At 48.4% G+C, this 13,521-nt stretch overlaps 34 non-coding genes and 22 pseudogenes across 34 annotated transcripts; all 56 read left to right on the top strand.

Annotated features, from left to right (window-relative positions):
- The first annotated feature begins 13 nt into the window (after positions 1-13).
- Positions 14-132, top strand: LOC135722314 (5S ribosomal RNA). The gene has a single exon (XR_010522052.1). It is a non-coding gene; the product is annotated as a 5S ribosomal RNA (ribosomal RNA).
- A 126-nt stretch (positions 133-258) lies between these two features.
- LOC135726170 (5S ribosomal RNA) lies at positions 259-377 on the top strand (annotated as a pseudogene).
- Positions 378-497: 120 nt separating this feature from the next.
- LOC135726904 (5S ribosomal RNA) lies at positions 498-616 on the top strand (annotated as a pseudogene).
- A 125-nt stretch (positions 617-741) lies between these two features.
- Positions 742-860, top strand: LOC135725973 (5S ribosomal RNA; annotated as a pseudogene).
- Positions 861-986: 126 nt separating this feature from the next.
- LOC135724753 (5S ribosomal RNA) lies at positions 987-1,105 on the top strand. Its single transcript, XR_010524413.1, has one exon. It is a non-coding gene; the product is annotated as a 5S ribosomal RNA (ribosomal RNA).
- A 120-nt stretch (positions 1,106-1,225) lies between these two features.
- LOC135725358 (5S ribosomal RNA) lies at positions 1,226-1,344 on the top strand (annotated as a pseudogene).
- A 125-nt stretch (positions 1,345-1,469) lies between these two features.
- LOC135722313 (5S ribosomal RNA) lies at positions 1,470-1,588 on the top strand. Its single transcript, XR_010522051.1, has one exon. It is a non-coding gene; the product is annotated as a 5S ribosomal RNA (ribosomal RNA).
- A 125-nt stretch (positions 1,589-1,713) lies between these two features.
- LOC135723442 (5S ribosomal RNA) lies at positions 1,714-1,832 on the top strand. The gene has a single exon (XR_010523147.1). It is a non-coding gene; the product is annotated as a 5S ribosomal RNA (ribosomal RNA).
- A 125-nt stretch (positions 1,833-1,957) lies between these two features.
- On the top strand, positions 1,958-2,076 carry LOC135723403 (5S ribosomal RNA). The gene has a single exon (XR_010523109.1). It is a non-coding gene; the product is annotated as a 5S ribosomal RNA (ribosomal RNA).
- Positions 2,077-2,202: 126 nt separating this feature from the next.
- Positions 2,203-2,321, top strand: LOC135724059 (5S ribosomal RNA). Its single transcript, XR_010523733.1, has one exon. It is a non-coding gene; the product is annotated as a 5S ribosomal RNA (ribosomal RNA).
- A 125-nt stretch (positions 2,322-2,446) lies between these two features.
- Positions 2,447-2,565, top strand: LOC135725357 (5S ribosomal RNA; annotated as a pseudogene).
- Positions 2,566-2,690: 125 nt separating this feature from the next.
- LOC135722311 (5S ribosomal RNA) lies at positions 2,691-2,809 on the top strand. Its single transcript, XR_010522049.1, has one exon. It is a non-coding gene; the product is annotated as a 5S ribosomal RNA (ribosomal RNA).
- A 125-nt stretch (positions 2,810-2,934) lies between these two features.
- LOC135726294 (5S ribosomal RNA) lies at positions 2,935-3,053 on the top strand (annotated as a pseudogene).
- A 126-nt stretch (positions 3,054-3,179) lies between these two features.
- Positions 3,180-3,298, top strand: LOC135722310 (5S ribosomal RNA). Its single transcript, XR_010522048.1, has one exon. It is a non-coding gene; the product is annotated as a 5S ribosomal RNA (ribosomal RNA).
- Positions 3,299-3,423: 125 nt separating this feature from the next.
- LOC135723915 (5S ribosomal RNA) lies at positions 3,424-3,542 on the top strand. Its single transcript, XR_010523596.1, has one exon. It is a non-coding gene; the product is annotated as a 5S ribosomal RNA (ribosomal RNA).
- Positions 3,543-3,662: 120 nt separating this feature from the next.
- Positions 3,663-3,781, top strand: LOC135726847 (5S ribosomal RNA; annotated as a pseudogene).
- Positions 3,782-3,906: 125 nt separating this feature from the next.
- LOC135722309 (5S ribosomal RNA) lies at positions 3,907-4,025 on the top strand. The gene has a single exon (XR_010522047.1). It is a non-coding gene; the product is annotated as a 5S ribosomal RNA (ribosomal RNA).
- A 126-nt stretch (positions 4,026-4,151) lies between these two features.
- On the top strand, positions 4,152-4,270 carry LOC135724752 (5S ribosomal RNA). The gene has a single exon (XR_010524412.1). It is a non-coding gene; the product is annotated as a 5S ribosomal RNA (ribosomal RNA).
- A 120-nt stretch (positions 4,271-4,390) lies between these two features.
- LOC135725356 (5S ribosomal RNA) lies at positions 4,391-4,509 on the top strand (annotated as a pseudogene).
- A 125-nt stretch (positions 4,510-4,634) lies between these two features.
- LOC135722308 (5S ribosomal RNA) lies at positions 4,635-4,753 on the top strand. The gene has a single exon (XR_010522046.1). It is a non-coding gene; the product is annotated as a 5S ribosomal RNA (ribosomal RNA).
- A 126-nt stretch (positions 4,754-4,879) lies between these two features.
- LOC135723914 (5S ribosomal RNA) lies at positions 4,880-4,998 on the top strand. Its single transcript, XR_010523595.1, has one exon. It is a non-coding gene; the product is annotated as a 5S ribosomal RNA (ribosomal RNA).
- Positions 4,999-5,118: 120 nt separating this feature from the next.
- LOC135722307 (5S ribosomal RNA) lies at positions 5,119-5,237 on the top strand. Its single transcript, XR_010522045.1, has one exon. It is a non-coding gene; the product is annotated as a 5S ribosomal RNA (ribosomal RNA).
- Positions 5,238-5,364: 127 nt separating this feature from the next.
- On the top strand, positions 5,365-5,483 carry LOC135726000 (5S ribosomal RNA; annotated as a pseudogene).
- Positions 5,484-5,608: 125 nt separating this feature from the next.
- Positions 5,609-5,727, top strand: LOC135725355 (5S ribosomal RNA; annotated as a pseudogene).
- Positions 5,728-5,852: 125 nt separating this feature from the next.
- Positions 5,853-5,971, top strand: LOC135722305 (5S ribosomal RNA). The gene has a single exon (XR_010522043.1). It is a non-coding gene; the product is annotated as a 5S ribosomal RNA (ribosomal RNA).
- Positions 5,972-6,096: 125 nt separating this feature from the next.
- On the top strand, positions 6,097-6,215 carry LOC135726781 (5S ribosomal RNA; annotated as a pseudogene).
- A 126-nt stretch (positions 6,216-6,341) lies between these two features.
- Positions 6,342-6,460, top strand: LOC135722304 (5S ribosomal RNA). Its single transcript, XR_010522042.1, has one exon. It is a non-coding gene; the product is annotated as a 5S ribosomal RNA (ribosomal RNA).
- A 125-nt stretch (positions 6,461-6,585) lies between these two features.
- Positions 6,586-6,704, top strand: LOC135723913 (5S ribosomal RNA). The gene has a single exon (XR_010523594.1). It is a non-coding gene; the product is annotated as a 5S ribosomal RNA (ribosomal RNA).
- Positions 6,705-6,824: 120 nt separating this feature from the next.
- LOC135726714 (5S ribosomal RNA) lies at positions 6,825-6,943 on the top strand (annotated as a pseudogene).
- A 125-nt stretch (positions 6,944-7,068) lies between these two features.
- LOC135722303 (5S ribosomal RNA) lies at positions 7,069-7,187 on the top strand. Its single transcript, XR_010522041.1, has one exon. It is a non-coding gene; the product is annotated as a 5S ribosomal RNA (ribosomal RNA).
- A 125-nt stretch (positions 7,188-7,312) lies between these two features.
- LOC135722302 (5S ribosomal RNA) lies at positions 7,313-7,431 on the top strand. The gene has a single exon (XR_010522040.1). It is a non-coding gene; the product is annotated as a 5S ribosomal RNA (ribosomal RNA).
- Positions 7,432-7,557: 126 nt separating this feature from the next.
- LOC135725196 (5S ribosomal RNA) lies at positions 7,558-7,676 on the top strand. Its single transcript, XR_010524841.1, has one exon. It is a non-coding gene; the product is annotated as a 5S ribosomal RNA (ribosomal RNA).
- Positions 7,677-7,801: 125 nt separating this feature from the next.
- LOC135723912 (5S ribosomal RNA) lies at positions 7,802-7,920 on the top strand. Its single transcript, XR_010523593.1, has one exon. It is a non-coding gene; the product is annotated as a 5S ribosomal RNA (ribosomal RNA).
- Positions 7,921-8,040: 120 nt separating this feature from the next.
- On the top strand, positions 8,041-8,159 carry LOC135725354 (5S ribosomal RNA; annotated as a pseudogene).
- Positions 8,160-8,284: 125 nt separating this feature from the next.
- On the top strand, positions 8,285-8,403 carry LOC135722301 (5S ribosomal RNA). The gene has a single exon (XR_010522039.1). It is a non-coding gene; the product is annotated as a 5S ribosomal RNA (ribosomal RNA).
- Positions 8,404-8,528: 125 nt separating this feature from the next.
- LOC135726293 (5S ribosomal RNA) lies at positions 8,529-8,647 on the top strand (annotated as a pseudogene).
- Positions 8,648-8,773: 126 nt separating this feature from the next.
- LOC135722300 (5S ribosomal RNA) lies at positions 8,774-8,892 on the top strand. Its single transcript, XR_010522038.1, has one exon. It is a non-coding gene; the product is annotated as a 5S ribosomal RNA (ribosomal RNA).
- A 125-nt stretch (positions 8,893-9,017) lies between these two features.
- Positions 9,018-9,136, top strand: LOC135722299 (5S ribosomal RNA). Its single transcript, XR_010522037.1, has one exon. It is a non-coding gene; the product is annotated as a 5S ribosomal RNA (ribosomal RNA).
- Positions 9,137-9,262: 126 nt separating this feature from the next.
- Positions 9,263-9,381, top strand: LOC135723492 (5S ribosomal RNA). Its single transcript, XR_010523196.1, has one exon. It is a non-coding gene; the product is annotated as a 5S ribosomal RNA (ribosomal RNA).
- Positions 9,382-9,507: 126 nt separating this feature from the next.
- LOC135726117 (5S ribosomal RNA) lies at positions 9,508-9,626 on the top strand (annotated as a pseudogene).
- A 120-nt stretch (positions 9,627-9,746) lies between these two features.
- LOC135725692 (5S ribosomal RNA) lies at positions 9,747-9,865 on the top strand (annotated as a pseudogene).
- A 125-nt stretch (positions 9,866-9,990) lies between these two features.
- On the top strand, positions 9,991-10,109 carry LOC135725528 (5S ribosomal RNA; annotated as a pseudogene).
- Positions 10,110-10,234: 125 nt separating this feature from the next.
- LOC135722298 (5S ribosomal RNA) lies at positions 10,235-10,353 on the top strand. The gene has a single exon (XR_010522036.1). It is a non-coding gene; the product is annotated as a 5S ribosomal RNA (ribosomal RNA).
- A 125-nt stretch (positions 10,354-10,478) lies between these two features.
- LOC135722297 (5S ribosomal RNA) lies at positions 10,479-10,597 on the top strand. The gene has a single exon (XR_010522035.1). It is a non-coding gene; the product is annotated as a 5S ribosomal RNA (ribosomal RNA).
- Positions 10,598-10,722: 125 nt separating this feature from the next.
- On the top strand, positions 10,723-10,841 carry LOC135722295 (5S ribosomal RNA). The gene has a single exon (XR_010522034.1). It is a non-coding gene; the product is annotated as a 5S ribosomal RNA (ribosomal RNA).
- A 126-nt stretch (positions 10,842-10,967) lies between these two features.
- LOC135725947 (5S ribosomal RNA) lies at positions 10,968-11,086 on the top strand (annotated as a pseudogene).
- A 120-nt stretch (positions 11,087-11,206) lies between these two features.
- Positions 11,207-11,325, top strand: LOC135726903 (5S ribosomal RNA; annotated as a pseudogene).
- A 125-nt stretch (positions 11,326-11,450) lies between these two features.
- LOC135725972 (5S ribosomal RNA) lies at positions 11,451-11,569 on the top strand (annotated as a pseudogene).
- Positions 11,570-11,695: 126 nt separating this feature from the next.
- LOC135724750 (5S ribosomal RNA) lies at positions 11,696-11,814 on the top strand. Its single transcript, XR_010524410.1, has one exon. It is a non-coding gene; the product is annotated as a 5S ribosomal RNA (ribosomal RNA).
- A 120-nt stretch (positions 11,815-11,934) lies between these two features.
- LOC135725815 (5S ribosomal RNA) lies at positions 11,935-12,053 on the top strand (annotated as a pseudogene).
- Positions 12,054-12,178: 125 nt separating this feature from the next.
- On the top strand, positions 12,179-12,297 carry LOC135722293 (5S ribosomal RNA). Its single transcript, XR_010522032.1, has one exon. It is a non-coding gene; the product is annotated as a 5S ribosomal RNA (ribosomal RNA).
- Positions 12,298-12,422: 125 nt separating this feature from the next.
- Positions 12,423-12,541, top strand: LOC135723441 (5S ribosomal RNA). The gene has a single exon (XR_010523146.1). It is a non-coding gene; the product is annotated as a 5S ribosomal RNA (ribosomal RNA).
- A 126-nt stretch (positions 12,542-12,667) lies between these two features.
- LOC135722292 (5S ribosomal RNA) lies at positions 12,668-12,786 on the top strand. The gene has a single exon (XR_010522031.1). It is a non-coding gene; the product is annotated as a 5S ribosomal RNA (ribosomal RNA).
- Positions 12,787-12,911: 125 nt separating this feature from the next.
- Positions 12,912-13,030, top strand: LOC135722291 (5S ribosomal RNA). The gene has a single exon (XR_010522030.1). It is a non-coding gene; the product is annotated as a 5S ribosomal RNA (ribosomal RNA).
- A 126-nt stretch (positions 13,031-13,156) lies between these two features.
- LOC135724058 (5S ribosomal RNA) lies at positions 13,157-13,275 on the top strand. Its single transcript, XR_010523732.1, has one exon. It is a non-coding gene; the product is annotated as a 5S ribosomal RNA (ribosomal RNA).
- A 125-nt stretch (positions 13,276-13,400) lies between these two features.
- On the top strand, positions 13,401-13,519 carry LOC135725353 (5S ribosomal RNA; annotated as a pseudogene).
- The last annotated feature ends 2 nt before the right edge of the window (positions 13,520-13,521 follow it).

Below are 13,521 nucleotides of genomic sequence, written 5' to 3'. Positions count from 1 at the left end.
CGAGTCAGCACTCGCTTACGGCCACACCACCCTGAGCACGCCCGCTCTCGTCTGATCTCGGAAGCCAAGCAGGGTCGGGCCTGGTTAGTACTTGGATGGGAGACCGCCTGGGAATACCAGGTGCTGTAAGCAATTAATTAATTAATTATTTTTTTTATGTCATTTTTTCCCATGAATGCGTCCTTTCTGTAACCATTTACCGATGTCATTGCGTTGCCACATTAGCCTTGAAGTGTCTCTCGAATCGAGTCAGCACTCGTTTACGGCCACACCACTCTGAGCACGCCCGCTCTCGTCTGATCTCGGAAGCCAAGCAGGGTCGGGCCTAGTTAGTACTTGGATGGGAGACCGCCTGGGAATACCTGGTGCTGTAAGAATTAAATTAATTAATTATTTATGTCATTTTTCCCATGAATGCGTCCTTTCTGTAAGCGTTCTCCCATGGCATGGCGTTGCCACATTAGTTTTGAAGTGTCTCTCGAATCAAGTCAGCACTCGCTTACGACCACGCCATCCTGAGCACGCCCGCTCTCGTCTGATCTCGTAAGCCAAGCAGGGTCGGGCCTGGTTAGTACTTGGATGGGAGACCGCCTGAGAATACCAGGTGCTCTAAGCATTTAATTAATTAATTATTTTTTTATGTCATTTTTTCCCATGAATGCGATCTTTCTGTAAGCGTTCACTGATGTCATGGCGTTGCCACATAAGTCTTGAAGTGTCTATCGAAGCGAGTCAGCACTCGCTTACGGCCACACCACCCTGAGCACGCCCGCTCTCGTCTGATCTCGGAAGCCAAGCAGGGTCGGGCCTGGTTAGTACTTGGATGGGAGACTGCCTGGCAATACCAGGTGCTGTAAGCATTTAATTAATTAATTATTTTTTTTATGTCATTTTTTCCCATGAATGCGTCCTTTCTGTAACCATTTACCGATGTCATTGCGTTGCCACATTAGCCTTGAAGTGTCTCTCGAATCGAGTCAGCACTCGTTTACGGCCACACCACCCTGAGCACGCCCGCTCTCGTCTGATCTCGGAAGCCAAGCAGGGTCGGGCCTGGTTAGTACTTGGATGGGAGACCGCCTGGGAATACCTGGTGCTGTAAGAATTTAATTAATTAATTTTTTATGTCATTTTTCCCATGAATGCGTCCTTTCTGTAAGCGTTCTCCCATGGCATGCCGTTGCCACATTAGTTTTGAAGTGTCTCTCGAATCAAGTCCGCACTCGCTTACGGCCACACCACCCTGAGCACGCCCGCTCTCGTCTGATCTCGGAAGCCAAGCAGGGTCGGGCCTGGTTAGTACTTGGATGGGAGATTGCCTGGGAATACCAGGTGCTGTAAGCATTTAATTAATTAAATATTTATTTATGTCATTTTTTCCCATGAATGCGTTCTTTCTGTAAGCGTTCACTGATGTCATGGCGTTGCCACATAAGTCTTGAAGTGTCTGTCGATTCGAGTCGGCACTCGCTTACGGCCACACCACCCTGAGCACGCCCGCTCTCGTCTGATCTCGGAAGCCAAGCAGGGTCGGGCCTGGTTAGTACTTGGATGGGAGACCGCCTGGGAATACCAGGTGCTGTAAGCATTTAATTAATTAAATATTTATTTATGTCATATTTTCCCATGAATGCGTCCTTTCTGTAAGCGTTCTCCCATGGCATGGCGTTGCCACATTAGTTTTGAAGTGTCTCTCGAATCGAGTCTGCACTCGCTTACGGCCACACCTCCCTGAGCACGCCCGCTCTCGTCTGATCTCGGAAGCCAAGCAGGGTCGGGCCTGGTTAGTACTTGGATGGGAGACCGCCTGGGAATACCAGGTGCTGTAAGCATTTAATTAATTAATTATTATTTTATGTCATTTTTTCGCATGAATGCGACCTTTCTGTAAGCGTTCACTGATGTCATGGCGTTGCCACATAAGTCTTGAAGTGTCTATCGAAGCGAGTCAGCACTCGCTTACGGCCACACCACCCTGAGCACGCCCGCTCTCGTCTGATCTCGGAAGCCAAGCAGGGTCGGGCCTGGTTAGTACTTGGATGGGAGACCGCCTGGGAAAACCAGGTGCTGTAAGCATTTAATTAATTAATTATTTTTTTTATGTCATTTTTTCCCATGAATGCGTCCTTTCTGTAACCATTTACCGATGTCATTGCGTTGCCACATTAGCCTTGAAGTGTCTCTCGAATCGAGTCAGCACTCGCTTACGGCCACACCACCCTGAGCACGCCCGTTCTCGTCTGATCTCGTAAGCCAAGCAGGGTCGGGCCTGGTTAGTACTTGGATGGGAGACCGCCTGGGAATACCAGGTGCTGTAAGCATTTAATTAATTAATTATTTTTTTATGTCATTTTTTCCCATGAATGCGTCCTTTCTGTAAGCGTTCTCCCATGGCATGCCGTTGCCACATTAGTTTTGAAGTGTCTCTCGAATCAAGTCCGCACTCGCTTACGGCCACACCACCCTGAGCACGCCCGCTCTCGTCTGATCTCGGAAGCCAAGCAGGGTCGGGCCTGGTTAGTACTTGGATGGGAGATTGCCTGGGAATACCAGGTGCTGTAAGCATTTAATTAATTAAATATTTATTTATGTCATTTTTTCCCATGAATGCGTTCTTTCTGTAAGCGTTCACTGATGTCATGGCGTTGCCACATAAGTCTTGAAGTGTCTGTCGATTCGAGTCTGCACTCGCTTACGGCCACACCACCCTGAGCACGCCCGCTCTCGTCTGATCTCGGAAGCCAAGCAGGGTCGGGCCTGGTTAGTACTTGGATGGGAGACCGCCTGGGAATACCAGGTGCTGTAAGCATTTAATTAATTAAATATTTATTTATGTCATATTTTCCCATGAATGCGTCCTTTCTGTAAGCGTTCTCCCATGGCATGGCGTTGCCACATTAGTTTTGAAGTGTCTCTCGAATCGAGTCTGTACTCGCTTACGGCCACACCACCCTGAGCACGCCCGCTCTCGTCTCATCTCGGAAGCCAAGCAGGGTCGGTCCTGGTTAGTACTTGGATGGGAGACCGCCTGGGAATACCAGGTGCTGTAAGCATTTAATTAATTAATAATTTTTTTTATGTCATTTTTTCCCATGAATGCGTCCTTTCTGTAACCATTTACCGATGTCATTGCATTGCCACATTAGCCTTGAAGTGTCTCTCGAATCGAGTCAGCACTCGCTTACGGCCACACCACCCTGAGCACGCCCGCTCTCGTCTGATCTCGGAAGCCAAGCAGGGTCGGGCCTGGTTAGTACTTGGATGGGAGACCGCCTGGGAATACCAGGTGCTGTAAGCATTTAATTAATTAATTATTTTTTTATGTCATTTTTTCCCATGAATGCGATCTTTCTGTAAGCGTTCACTGATGTCATGGCGTTGCCACATAAGTCTTGAAGTGTCTTTCGAAGCGAGTCAGCACTCGCTTACGGCCACACCACCCTGAGCACGCCCGCTCTCGTCTGATCTCGGAAGCCAAGCAGGGTCGGGCCTGGTTAGTACTTGGATGGGAGACCGCCTGGGAATACCTGGTGCTGTAAGAATTAAATTAATTAATTATTTATGTCATTTTTCCCATGAATGCGTCCTTTCTGTAAGCGTTCTCCCATGGCATGGCGTTGCCACATTAGTTTTGAAGTGTCTCTCGAATCAAGTCAGCACTCGCTTACGGCCACGCCACCCTAAGCACGCCCGCTCTCGTCTGATCTCGTAAGCCAAGCAGGGTCGGGCCTGGTTAGTACTTGGATGGGAGACCGCCTGGGAATACCAGGTGCTCTAAGCATTTAATTAATTAATTATTTTTTTATGTCATTTTTTCCCATGAATGCGATCTTTCTGTAAGCGTTCACTGATGTCATGGCGTTGCCACATAAGTCTTGAAGTGTCTATCGAAGCAAGTCAGCACTCGCTTACGGCCACACCACCCTGAGCACGCCCGCTCTCGTCTGATCTCGGAAGCCAAGCAGGGTCGGGCCTGGTTAGTACTTGGATGGGAGACCGCCTGGGAATACCAGGTGCTGTAAGCATTTAATTAATTAATTATTTTTTTTATGTCATTTTTTCCCATGAATGCGTCCTTTCTGTAACCATTTACCGATGTCATTGCGTTGCCACATTAGCCTTGAAGTGTCTCTCGAATCGAGTCAGCACTCGTTTACGGCCACACCACCCTGAGCACGCCCGCTCTCGTCTGATCTCGGAAGCCAAGCAGGGTCGGGCCTGGTTAGTACTTGGATGGGAGACCGCCTGGGAATACCTGGTGCTGTAAGAATTTAATTAATTAATTTTTTATGTCATTTTTCCCATGAATGCGTCCTTTCTGTAAGCGTTCTCCCATGGCATGCCGTTGCCACATTAGTTTTGAAGTGTCTCTCGAATCAAGTCCGCACTCGCTTACGGCCACACCACCCTGAGCACGCCCGCTCTCGTCTGATCTCGGAAGCCAAGCAGGGTCGGGCCTGGTTAGTACTTGGATGGGAGATTGCCTGGGAATACCAGGTGCTGTAAGCATTTAATTAATTAAATATTTATTTATGTCATTTTTTCCCATGAATGCGTTCTTTCTGTAAGCGTTCACTGATGTCATGGCGTTGCCACATAAGTCTTGAAGTGTCTGTCGATTCGAGTCGGCACTCGCTTACGGCCACACCACCCTGAGCACGCCCGCTCTCGTCTGATCTCGGAAGCCAAGCAGGGTCGGGCCTGGTTAGTACTTGGATGGGAGACCGCCTGGGAATACCAGGTGCTGTAAGCATTTAATTTATTAATTATTTTTTTTATGTCATTTTTTCCCATGAATGCGATCTTTCTGTAAGCGTTCACTGATGTCATGGCGTTGCCACATAAGTCTTGAAGTGTCTTTCGAAGCGAGTCAGCACTCGCTTACGGCCACACCACCCTGAGCACGCCCGCTCTCGTCTGATCTCGGAAGCCAAGCAGGGTCGGGCCTGGTTAGTACTTGGATGGGAGACCGCCTGGGAATACCTGGTGCTGTAAGAATTAAATTAATTAATTATTTATGTCATTTTTCCCATGAATGCGTCCTTTCTGTAAGCGTTCTCCCATGGCATGGCGTTGCCACATTAGTTTTGAAGTGTCTCTCGAATCGAGTCTGCACTCGCTTACGGCCACACCACCCTGAGCACGCCCGCTCTCGTCTGATCTCGGAAGCCAAGCAGGGTCGGGCCTGGTTAGTACTTGGATGGGAGACCGCCTGGGAATACCAGGTGCTGTAAGCATTTAATTAATTAATTATTTTTTTTTATGTCATTTTTTCCCATGAATGCGTCCTTTCTGTAACCATTTACCGATGTCATTGCGTTGCCACATTAGCCTTGAAGTGTCTCTCGAATCGAGTCAGCACTCGCTTACGGCCACACAACCCTGAGCACGCCCGTTCTCGTCTGATCTCGTAAGCCAAGCAGGGTCGGGCCTGGTTAGTACTTGGATGGGAGACCGCCTGGGAATACCAGGTGCTGTAAGCATTTAATTAATTAATTATTTTTTTATGTCATTTTTTCCCATGAATGCGTCCTTTCTGTAAGCGTTCTCCCATGGCATGCCGTTGCCACATTAGTTTTGAAGTGTCTCTCGAATCAAGTCCGCACTCGCTTACGGCCACACCACCCTGAGCACGCCCGCTCTCGTCTGATCTCGGAAGCCAAGCAGGGTCGGGCCTGGTTAGTACTTGGATGGGAGATTGCCTGGGAATACCAGGTGCTGTAAGCATTTAATTAATTAAATATTTATTTATGTCATTTTTTCCCATGAATGCGTTCTTTCTGTAAGCGTTCACTGATGTCATGGCGTTGCCACATAAGTCTTGAAGTGTCTGTCGATTCGAGTCTGCACTCGCTTACGGCCACACCACCCTGAGCACGCCCGCTCTCGTCTGATCTCGGAAGCCAAGCAGGGTCGGGCCTGGTTAGTACTTGGATGGGAGACCGCCTGGGAATACCAGGTGCTGTAAGCATTTAATTAATTAAATATTTATTTATGTCATATTTTCCCATGAATGCGTCCTTTCTGTAAGCGTTCTCCCATGGCATGGCGTTGCCACATTAGTTTTGAAGTGTCTCTCGAATCGAGTCTGCACTCGCTTACGGCCACACCACCCTGAGCACGCCCGCTCTCGTCTCATCTCGGAAGCCAAGCAGGGTCGGTCCTGGTTAGTACTTGGATGGGAGTCCGCCTGGGAATACCAGGTGCTGTAAGCATTTAATTAATTAATAATTTTGTTTATGTCATTTTTTCCCATGAATGCGTCCTTTCTGTAACCATTTACCGATGTCATTGCATTGCCACATTAGCCTTGAAGTGTCTCTCGAATCGAGTCAGCACTCGCTTACGGCCACACCACCCTGAGCACGCCCGCTCTCGTCTGATCTCGGAAGCCAAGCAGGGTCGGGCCTGGTTAGTACTTGGATGGGAGACCGCCTGGGAATACCAGGTGCTGTAAGCATTTAATTAATTAATTATTTTTTTATGTCATTTTTTCCCATGAATGCGATCTTTCTGTAAGCGTTCACTGATGTCATGGCGTTGCCACATAAGTCTTGAAGTGTCTTTCGAAGCGAGTCAGCACTCGCTTACGGCCACACCACCCTGAGCACGCCCGCTCTCGTCTGATCTCGGAAGCCAAGCAGGGTCGGGCCTGGTTAGTACTTGGATGGGAGACCGCCTGGGAATACCTGGTGCTGTAAGAATTAAATTAATTAATTATTTATGTCATTTTTCCCATGAATGCGTCCTTTCTGTAAGCGTTCTCCCATGGCATGGCGTTGCCACATTAGTTTTGAAGTGTCTCTCGAATCAAGTCAGCACTCGCTTACGGCCACGCCACCCTGAGCACGCCCGCTCTCGTCTGATCTCGTAAGCCAAGCAGGGTCGGGCCTGGTTAGTACTTGGATGGGAGATTGCCTGGGAATACCAGGTGCTGTAAGCATTTAATTAATTAAATATTTATTTATGTCATTTATTCCCATGAATGCGTTCTTTCTGTAAGCGTTCACTGATGTCATGGCGTTGCCACATAAGTCTTGAAGTGTCTGTCGATTCGAGTCGGCACTCGCTTACGGCCACACCACCCTGAGCACGCCCGCTCTCGTCTGATCTCGGAAGCCAAGCAGGGTCGGGCCTGGTTAGTACTTGGATGGGAGACCGCCTGGGAATACCAGGTGCTGTAAGCATTTAATTAATTAAATATTTATTTATGTCATATTTTCCCATGAATGCGTCCTTTCTGTAAGCGTTCTCCCATGGCATGGCGTTGCCACGTTAGTTTTGAAGTGTCTCTCGAATCAGGTCTGCACTCGCTTACGGCCACACCACCCTGAGCACGCCCGCTCTCGTCTGATCTCGGAAGCCAAGCAGGGTCGGGCCTGGTTAGTACTTGGATGGGAGACCGCCTGGGAATACCAGGTGCTGTAAGCATTTAATTAATTAATAATTTTTTTTATGTCATTTTTTCCCATGAATGCGTCCTTTCTGCAACCATTTACCGATGTCATTGCGTTGCCACATTAGCCTTGAAGTGTCTCTCGAATCGAGTCAGCACTCGCTTACGGCCACACCACCCTGAGCACGCCCGCTCTCGTCTGATCTCGGAAGCCAAGCAGGGTCGGGCCTGGTTAGTACTTGGATGGGAGAACGCCTGGGAATACCAGGTGCTGTAAGCATTTATAATAATAAATTATTTTTTATGTCATTTTTTCCCATGAATGCGACCTTTCTGTAAGCGTTCACTGATGTCATGGCGTTGCCACATAAGTCTTGAAGTGTCTATCGAAGCGAGTCAGCACTCGCTTACGGCCACACCACCCTGAGCACGCCCGCTCTCGTCTGATCTCGGAAGCCAAGCAGGGTCGGGCCTGGTTAGTACTTGGATGGGAGACCGCCTGGGAATACCTGGTGCTGTAAGAATTTAATTAATTAATTTTTTATGTCATTTTTCCCATGAATGCGTCCTTTCTGTAAGCGTTCTCCCATGGCATGCCGTTGCCACATTAGTTTTGAAGTGTCTCTCGAATCAAGTCCGCACTCGCTTACGGCCACACCACCCTGAGCACGCCCGCTCTCGTCTGATCTCGGAAGCCAAGCAGGGTCGGGCCTGGTTAGTACTTGGATGGGAGATTGCCTGGGAATACCAGGTGCTGTAAGCATTTAATTAATTAAATATTTATTTATGTCATTTTTTCCCATGAATGCGTTCTTTCTGTAAGCGTTCACTGATGTCATGGCGTTGCCACATAAGTCTTGAAGTGTCTGTCGATTCGAGTCTGCACTCGCTTACGGCCACACCACCCTGAGCACGCCCGCTCTCGTCTGATCTCGGAAGCCAAGCAGGGTCGGGCCTGGTTAGTACTTGGATGGGAGACCGCCTGGGAATACCAGGTGCTGTAAGCATTTAATTAATTAAATATTTATTTATGTCATATTTTCCCATGAATGCGTCCTTTCTGTAAGCGTTCTCCCATGGCATGGCGTTGCCACATTAGTTTTGAAGTGTCTCTCGAATCGAGTCTGCACTCGCTTACGGCCACACCACCCTGAGCACGCCCGCTCTCGTCTCATCTCGGAAGCCAAGCAGGGTCGGTCCTGGTTAGTACTTGGATGGGAGACCGCCTGGGAATACCAGGTGCTGTAAGCATTTAATTAATTAATAATTTTTTTTATGTCATTTTTTCCCATGAATGCGTCCTTTCTGTAACCATTTACCGATGTCATTGCATTGCCACATTAGCCTTGAAGTGTCTCTCGAATCGAGTCAGCACTCGCTTACGGCCACACCACCCTGAGCACGCCCGCTCTCGTCTGATCTCGGAAGCCAAGCAGGGTCGGGCCTGGTTAGTACTTGGATGGGAGACCGCCTGGGAATACCAGGTGCTGTAAGCATTTAATTAATTAATTATTTTTTTATGTCATTTTTTCCCATGAATGCGATCTTTCTGTAAGCGTTCACTGATGTCATGGCGTTGCCACATAAGTCTTGAAGTGTCTTTCGAAGCGAGTCAGCACTCGCTTACGGCCACACCACCCTGAGCACGCCCGCTCTCGTCTGATCTCGGAAGCCAAGCAGGGTCGGGCCTGGTTAGTACTTGGATGGGAGACCGCCTGGGAATACCAGGTGCTGTAAGCATTTAATTAATTAATTATTTTTTTTATGTCATTTTTTCCCATGAATGCGTCCTTTCTGTAACCATTTACCGATGTCATTGCGTTGCCACATTAGCCTTGAAGTGTCTCTCGAATCGAGTCAGCACTCGTTTACGGCCACACCACCCTGAGCACGCCCGCTCTCGTCTGATCTCGGAAGCCAAGCAGGGTCGGGCCTGGTTAGTACTTGGATGGGAGACCGCCTGGGAATACCAGGTGCTGTAAGCATTTAATTAATTAATTATTTTTTTTATGTCATTTTTTCCCATGAATGCGTCCTTTCTGTAACCATTTACCGATGTCATTGCGTTGCCACATTAGCCTTGAAGTGTCTCTCGAATCGAGTCAGCACTCGTTTACGGCCACAACACCCTGAGCACGCCCGCTCTCGTCTGATCTCGGAAGCCAAGCAGGGTCGGGCCTGGTTAGTACTTGGATGGGAGACCGCCTGGGAATACCTGGTGCTGTAAGAATTAAATTAATTAATTATTTATGTCATTTTTCCCATGAATGCGTCCTTTCTGTAAGCGTTCTCCCATGGCATGGCGTTGCCACATTAGTTTTGAAGTGTCTCTCGAATCAAGTCAGCACTCGCTTACGGCCACGCCACCCTGAGCACGCCCGCTCTCGTCTGATCTCGTAAGCCAAGCAGGGTCGGGCCTGGTTAGTACTTGGATGGGAGACCGCCTGGGAATACCAGGTGCTGTAAGCATTTAATTAATTAATTATTTTTTTATGTCATTTTTTCCCATGAATGCGATCTTTCTGTAAGCGTTCACTGATGTCATGGCGTTGCCACATAAGTCTTGAAGTGTCTATCGAAGCGAGTCAGCACTCGCTTACGGCCACACCACCCTAAGCACGCCCGCTCTCGTCTGATCTCGGAAGCCAAGCAGGGTCGGGCCTGGTTAGTACTTGGATGGGAGACCGCCTAGGAATACCAGGTGCTGTAAGCATTTAATTAATTAATTATTTTTTTATGTCATTTTTTCCCATGAATGCGTCCTTTCTGTAACCATTTACCGATGTCATTGCGTTGCCACATTAGCCTTGAAGTGTCTCTCGAATCGAGTCAGCACTCGCTTACGGCCACACCACCCTGAGCACGCCCGCTCTCGTCTGATCTCGGAAGCCAAGCAGGGTCGGGCCTGGTTAGTACTTGGATGGGAGACCGCCTGGGAATACCAGGTGCTGTAAGCATTTAATTAATTAATTATTTTTTTATGTCATTTTTTCCCATGAATGCGATCTTTCTGTAAGCGTTCACTGATGTCATGTCGTTGCCACATAAGTCTTGAAGTGTCTATCGAAGCGAGTCAGCACTCGCTTACGGCCACACCACCCTGAGCACGCCCGCTCTCGTCTGATCTCGGAAGCCAAGCAGGGTCGGGCCTGGTTAGTACTTGGATGGGAGACCGCCTGGGAATACCAGGTGCTGTAAGCATTTAATTAATTAAATATTTATTTATGTCATATTTTCCCATGAATGCGTCCTTTCTGTAACCATTTACCGATGTCATTGCGTTGCCACATTAGCCTTGAAGTGTCTCTCGAATCGAGTCAGCACTCGCTTACGGCCACACCACCCTGAGCACGCCCGCTCTCGTCTGATCTCGGAAGCCAAGCAGGGTCGGGCCTGGTTAGTACTTGGATGGGAGACCGCCTGGGAATACCAGGTGCTGTAAGCAATTAATTAATTAATTATTTTTTTTATGTCATTTTTTCCCATGAATGCGTCCTTTCTGTAACCATTTACCGATGTCATTGCGTTGCCACATTAGCCTTGAAGTGTCTCTCGAATCGAGTCAGCACTCGTTTACGGCCACACCACCCTGAGCACGCCCGCTCTCGTCTGATCTCGGAAGCCAAGCAGGGTCGGGCCTAGTTAGTACTTGGATGGGAGACCGCCTGGGAATACCTGGTGCTGTAAGAATTAAATTAATTAATTATTTATGTCATTTTTCCCATGAATGCGTCCTTTCTGTAAGCGTTCTCCCATGGCATGGCGTTGCCACATTAGTTTTGAAGTGTCTCTCGAATCAAGTCAGCACTCGCTTACGACCACGCCATCCTGAGCACGCCCGCTCTCGTCTGATCTCGTAAGCCAAGCAGGGTCGGGCCTGGTTAGTACTTGGATGGGAGACCGCCTGAGAATACCAGGTGCTCTAAGCATTTAATTAATTAATTATTTTTTTATGTCATTTTTTCCCATGAATGCGATCTTTCTGTAAGCGTTCACTGATGTCATGGCGTTGCCACATAAGTCTTGAAGTGTCTATCGAAGCGAGTCAGCACTCGCTTACGGCCACACCACCCTGAGCACGCCCGCTCTCGTCTGATCTCGGAAGCCAAGCAGGGTCGGGCCTGGTTAGTACTTGGATGGGAGACTGCCTGGCAATACCAGGTGCTGTAAGCATTTAATTAATTAATTATTTTTTTTATGTCATTTTTTCCCATGAATGCGTCCTTTCTGTAACCATTTACCGATGTCATTGCGTTGCCACATTAGCCTTGAAGTGTCTCTCGAATCGAGTCAGCACTCGTTTACGGCCACACCACCCTGAGCACGCCCGCTCTCGTCTGATCTCGGAAGCCAAGCAGGGTCGGGCCTGGTTAGTACTTGGATGGGAGACCGCCTGGGAATACCTGGTGCTGTAAGAATTTAATTAATTAATTTTTTATGTCATTTTTCCCATGAATGCGTCCTTTCTGTAAGCGTTCTCCCATGGCATGCCGTTGCCACATTAGTTTTGAAGTGTCTCTCGAATCAAGTCCGCACTCGCTTACGGCCACACCACCTTGAGCACGCCCGCTCTCGTCTGATCTCGGAAGCCAAGCAGGGTCGGGCCTGGTTAGTACTTGGATGGGAGATTGCCTGGGAATACCAGGTGCTGTAAGCATTTAATTAATTAAATATTTATTTATGTCATTTTTTCCCATGAATGCGTTCTTTCTGTAAGCGTTCACTGATGTCATGGCGTTGCCACATAAGTCTTGAAGTGTCTGTCGATTCGAGTCGGCACTCGCTTACGGCCACACCACCCTGAGCACGCCCGCTCTCGTCTGATCTCGGAAGCCAAGCAGGGTCGGGCCTGGTTAGTACTTGGATGGGAGACCGCCTGGGAATACCAGGTGCTGTAAGCATTTAATTAATTAAATATTTATTTATGTCATATTTTCCCATGAATGCGTCCTTTCTGTAAGCGTTCTCCCATGGCATGGCGTTGCCACATTAGTTTTGAAGTGTCTCTCGAATCGAGTCTGCACTCGCTTACGGCCACACCTCCCTGAGCACGCCCGCTCTCGTCTGATCTCGGAAGCCAAGCAGGGTCGGGCCTGGTTAGTACTTGGATGGGAGACCGCCTGGGAATACCAGGTGCTGTAAGCATTTAATTAATTAATAATTTTTTTTATGTCATTTCTTCCCATGAATGCGTCCTTTCTGTAACCATTTATAGATGTCATTGCGTTGCCACATTAGCCTTGAAGTGTCTCTCGAATCGAGTCAGCACTCGCTTACGGCCACACCACCCTGAGCACGCCCGCTCTCGTCTGATCTCGGAAGCCAAGCAGGGTCGGGCCTGGTTAGTACTTGGATGGGAGACCGCCTGGGAATACCAGGTGCTGTAAGCATTTAATTAATTAATTATTTTTTTATGTCATTTTTTCCCATGAATGCGACCTTTCTGTAAGCGTTCACTGATGTCATGGCGTTGCCACATAAGTCTTGAAGTGTCTATCGAAGCGAGTCAGCACTCGCTTACGGCCACACCACCCTGAGCACGCCCGCTCTCGTCTGATCTCGGAAGCCAAGCAGGGTCGGGCCTGGTTAGTACTTGGATGGGAGACCGCCTGGGAATACCAGGTGCTGTAAGCATTTAATTAATTAATTATTTTTTTTATGTCATTTATTCCCATGAATGCGTCCTTTCTGTAACCATTTACCGATGTCATTGCGTTGCCACATTAGCCTTGAAGTGTCTCTCGAATCGAGTCAGCACTCGCTTACGGCCACACCACCCTGAGCACGCCCGTTCTCGTCTGATCTCGTAAGCCAAGCAGGGTCGGGCCTGGTTAGTACTTGGATGGGAGACCGCCTGGGAATACCAGGTGCTGTAAGCATTTAATTAATTAATTATTTTTTTATGTCATTTTTTCCCATGAATGCGTCCTTTCTGTAAGCGTTCTCCCATGGCATGCCGTTGCCACATTAGTTTTGAATTATCTCTCGAATCAAGTCCGCACTCGCTTACGGCCACACCACCCTGAGCACGCCCGCTCTCGTCTGATCTCGGAAGCCAAGCAGGGTCGGGCCTGGTTAGTACTTGGATGGGAGATTGCCTGGGAATACCAGGTGCTGTAAGCATT

This window comes from Paramisgurnus dabryanus, chromosome 9, assembly GCF_030506205.2.
Source record: "Paramisgurnus dabryanus chromosome 9, PD_genome_1.1, whole genome shotgun sequence".
Taxonomy (NCBI): domain Eukaryota; kingdom Metazoa; phylum Chordata; class Actinopteri; order Cypriniformes; family Cobitidae; genus Paramisgurnus; species Paramisgurnus dabryanus.
This window is presented reverse-complemented; position numbering and strand designations above follow the sequence as displayed.